Source organism: Bidens hawaiensis, unplaced genomic scaffold (assembly GCF_021521415.1).
Source record: "Bidens hawaiensis isolate Kalapana, Puna unplaced genomic scaffold, B.hawaiensis_p1.1 tig00005142_1, whole genome shotgun sequence".
Lineage (NCBI taxonomy): Eukaryota > Viridiplantae > Streptophyta > Magnoliopsida > Asterales > Asteraceae > Bidens > Bidens hawaiensis.
In genome coordinates, this window is record NW_027491327.1 from 938,526 (window position 1) to 943,333 (window position 4,808).

At 33.3% G+C, this 4,808-nt stretch overlaps 1 pseudogene across 1 annotated transcript; it reads right to left on the reverse strand.

Moving 5' to 3' along the window:
* Positions 1 to 413: 413 nt before the first annotated feature.
* LOC143628964 (serine/threonine-protein kinase VIK-like) lies at positions 414 to 4,536 on the reverse strand (annotated as a pseudogene). The gene is made up of 12 exons (XR_013152853.1): positions 4,310 to 4,536; positions 3,013 to 3,249; positions 2,829 to 2,903; positions 2,394 to 2,474; positions 2,222 to 2,316; positions 1,986 to 2,106; positions 1,841 to 1,920; positions 1,433 to 1,495; positions 1,237 to 1,349; positions 1,042 to 1,127; positions 765 to 883; positions 414 to 642 (listed from the first exon to the last, which is right to left on the reverse strand). The product of XR_013152853.1 is annotated as a serine/threonine-protein kinase VIK-like (transcript).
* Between the last annotated feature and the right edge of the window lie 272 nt (positions 4,537 to 4,808).

The following is a 4,808-nucleotide window of genomic DNA, read 5'->3' on the forward strand; positions in this document are numbered from 1 at the left end:
GTCGCAATGTGCAGACTGTACGCTTGATGAGTTAATAGCGTTGAAGCCTGTAGAGATGGAGGAAGAAGATGAAGCTGCGGTTGGTGGTAATCAGATAATGTAGTTGTGCAGTTTGCATCTGTTTGTTTTTGAATTTGGTTCAAGTGGATCAATTAATGCATGTAATGGAATATCATCGGCTTGGTCGAATGCGAAACGTTTGACCTTATAAAAGTCAAACTGAACTCTTTGCCATATAAACTAATTCTTTTTAGCAGTAGTTATAAATTTATAATGAAATCAAGAAAACTTAGAAATAGCTAAATGCTTAAAAAAAATTCTTTATTTATAAATGCATCTTAAGATGAAGCATCACATTCCATAATTCATATCTTATCATGTATACAAACACACACACCAACATAATGCACCATCATTAAGAGCAAGAGAACCTAAACGTATACACGTATGTATGAATATATCATACACACAGTGCCAAAAACATGTCTTGAAATGATAACAACTCATAAGATTGCACAGGTTCGACACAATCCAACGCCCGCCTTCGTATGCTCATTCTCCAAAATGTTTTCAAGTTCGGTTATTATGTCTTCAAACTTTGGCCTCACATCAGGATTCCGGTGCCAACATCTTTTTAGGAGCCTGTAAAATTGATATTATTAAGATGCTAACAAACTTTTAGCTAATTGTTATAACTATCCCTAATCGACCCGTTTTCATATAAATGGATTTAAATTTTATGAAGTAAATTTGAAGTAGCTTACATCCTCACAGGTTCAGGGTATAGATACGAAGATAATGGTGGCCTCGAGTCCTCATATGCTCGTTGGTCAGCCACATGTTCGGGTGGTTCTTCTCTATTAGATGGCCCGCCTTGAAACATCTAATGCCACATATAGACACAGCATTTTAATATGCAAACCATAAATAAATAATAAGCAGTTTCAATGAAATCACAAAGATCAAGTCTTTGCAAACTTTTGACTATAAAAGTCAAAAGGTAAAAGTCAAACTATGCAATAAGAAGTGAGTGTGATTTACTTCGTGAACAATCAAAGCGAACGAGAAAACATCAACAATCTTGCCATATGATTCCCTACGATATACTTCAGGAGCCATGTATCGATCTGAAAGAAGCACAAAAGGAAAAGGATTAAATAATCCAAAAAATGTTAAAAAAGATAAAAAAAAAATAAAAAGACTTCATTTTTATGATAAAATATCAGATTTTATTACATGATCCAGTTCCTCCAGTCATTTTGTAGCCATAAACATCTTTCTCCTGTGCAATTTTGCTTAAACCAAAGTCTGTAACTTTTAAACGTCCGGCTTCATCTTACAATACATTTCTGAAAGATTTTTATTTTTGTGTGGAAGTTAAACGATTGTTATTTTAGTTCATACTCGAAAACAAAGATTGTCTGGTGTGTACCTCGGTGTCAAATCCCTGTGAATTATGGCATGCGGTTTATGGTGATGAAGATAATTCATACCCCTGTATCATACAAAATCGATTTTCATGTGTGAAAATTCAAAAATTTAAGCCGACTCTTCAACTTTTCAAGAAAATGTAGATGCTAAAAATGAAATTGATAAAAGCTAAAAATTTTAAAACTTTTTGGTGTTAAGTTTGAAAAGAAATTCCACATCAAATTTGGATTAGAAAAAATAATCTGTTTGACCTCATAAAAGTCAAACTTTACTCTTGCGGATGATTTTGGATGAATATAAGACCCCAATGAATGTTCAAATCTTGATTTTGCATTCGGTACAACTATTTTTTTCATAGTGTACAATCTTAAATGAGGTTAACAAATAATAGAAGTGAGACATGACATACCTTGCAATATCCAAAGCATAAGAAACAGCAGTCAATGGATCAAGTCTTGCTTTCTTTTTTAGAATATCATACAAACTTCCCTAAAAGAATCCCACATTTTTAAGTAAACGCTAAATCAATGAACCCAAAAATAAAAAATACCCACATTTTTTAGATATTCCGTTAAGAAAATAAGCCGGTCCGAGTCTTTCAAAACACCAAGAAATTGCACTATGTTCGGGTGACGCAACTTTTGCCATAACGCAAGTTCCTTCAAAAACGCTTTTCTGTAAACATATTATAAAACAGAAAGTCAGATGACCAAATGAATACCAATGAGTTCATTGACTTTATGAGAGTCAAACAGACTACTAGGTTTGACTTTAATTGGTCAAAGCTAACCTCACTTTCTCATTTGATGCAATCGAAGACCGGATTGTCTTTGCAGCGACTTCTGTACCGCGCCACTTTACTTTATGAACTTCACCATATGCACCCTGCTGACATTAGCAAGTTTCTAACATAAAACTAATTTCAAAATATAATATTTTAACGATTTAGATGAAGTATTTACTTCGCCAATAAGAACTGCTTCTTTCAATTGAACTTCAGTGTAATGAATCCAGTAACATGGAGTCTGAGAATCAGCTACAATCTGTAGAAAGATATGGTTTGACTTTTGAGGTCAAACAGATACTCTTGAACTACAAATATTAAGATTACTTTTGATGTTGTGATAATATTATTAAACTTATATCATTATGTTTCATTAACATTTACTATTTAGATTATCAGTTCCATATACTTAAAACACTTATCCATTAGTCACATTTCATAAAAATCAAATCATTCAAAAGGCTAAAATGGTAATTTACAGTGTTTCAAACTATCCATTCATAACATTTATCAAACAAAAGTCATGGTCCATTTTGCATCTGGTAAACAATAGGTTTGACTACAAGGCAGACATTTTCATTGACTCGTTTTCAATAAAGGGAAAATAAGGTACCGGATCAATTCCTCCATGCGCCTTAAGGATTTCGCAAATATCCAAATGGCCTGCGCCAAGTGCATCCGAAAGTGGCTGCAAATATTAATCAAAACCAACCTCAGCAACAACAATAATAATAATGCGCATCAAAACACCACCTAAATTTACAATTTCATGATCTTGTTAAAAGAATAACACTTACGGTCCGACCCCATCGGTCAGTAGAGTTAACATCCGCCCCTTTCTCAAGAAGTAAAAGAACAATTTCGGTACAACCTTCACAAGCAGCTAAATGAAGTGCGGTTCTTTTATCATAATCTCCTACATTAGGTTCCACACCCTTATCAAGCTCTTGCATAACTCCCCATTTGTTGCCCTTACCCGAGCAGTAAAGAAGACGGTAGGGCCCGTCTGAGTCGGTTTTTTGCACTTGACTTTGCTGCAAACATAAGATAGAATTAGTAATCATGCAAAAATAGGACAAATGTTGTAAAAAACTGAAAATGATTGCTATATATTATACCTAGAAATTAGTATCACTGAATGCTAAGACTTGGAAACTAGAGATGTGGTTTGACTTTTTTTTGTCAAACAAGTTACCACTGGGACTCATAAGTAAAGGCTTAAACAAGGTTATTAGTGTGAATTGCGCATAAATGTTATAAAAAAGATTTAATCTTTAAAAACTAACACTGGTACTATGCTGGTTTGGATATGGAGACTTGCTTGTCTGAATTATGAACATGTTATTTCAAAAGAAAAGAAGTGGATGTATTAAAATGCATAAACAACAAGAACTCGGGTCATATTTTGATTATTTTCCCCAACTGCACCAAACATATAAAGGATTGTAAGCCTGCACAATCTTATATTGACTTAAAGAGACAGCTTCTAAACTTAAGGGAAGATTGAAAAGTTGACTTTTTGGTCAAATGAAAGACAGGTTAGAATTTAGAATCACTAAAAAATGTAGAATGAACTCATTGTTGGGTTCATCTACGATTGCAAGAAGTGAAAGGGGGCGACGACGGGTTGGGGCAGCCAGCCCTAGCTCGTTTGTTATCCTGCTTATATTATTAATTAACATTGTAATCTCGTGTAGTTGTAATTGATTATCACTTAAATAAATTATACCAAGTTACCACCTGTAGACCAAACCACGTTAAATCCCCGACATTTGTGTCGTATTATTGCTTTTGTATAGCGTTCGTGTGGTTTAATCCTAAGTTCCTAACAGTCATGGGCCAAAAGAAAAATAAAAATTCCTACAACAAGAATCCTAGTTTGACCACAAGATTCAAACGTTATCTTATTAATTCAAATAAGTAAAATGAATCAACTACAAAAACATGATCGTATATATAATATATACCATATTCACAAGCATGCTTCTTAAAACTTCAAACGCTACATGCATACCAATAAACATAAGTTCAGACAAAATATATATAAACATGAAAACAATAATGTTATGACCTGAATTTAGGATTAAAACTGACCATGGAAGGTGATGTTGAGGAATCCATGATTCCAAGATTCTTTTGTTGAAGATGAAAGTAAACAGCTTGAAGATGAGCATTGAAGATTTATAAATAATAATATGGGCCGATGGTTTTAAGGAAGATGCAAATAAAAAGACAGAAAAACTGAGTCACCAAGAAATGTAAAATGGTTTGATTGTTTAAGAGAAAAAGAAAAAACATTGAGTAAGTCGCCATGTTTGATTGGTGGGAATTAGCAAATGAAAGGAGTAGTGGTAAATTTGGTGGAGAAAGAACGGTTAATTTATTATTATTATTATTATTATTATTATTATTATTATTTATCTTTTTGGGTTTGTGTAGCTTAGAAGTAGAAAGTAAACGAGCATGTAAATCGTTGTTCAGAAAAAAAATAATAATAAAGGGATCTTGGTTTTCTATTATCATTTGAAAGATTGCACGTGAATGAGGTATCGCGCATAGAGATGGATCAAACGGTCTCATGAACATTGAACGG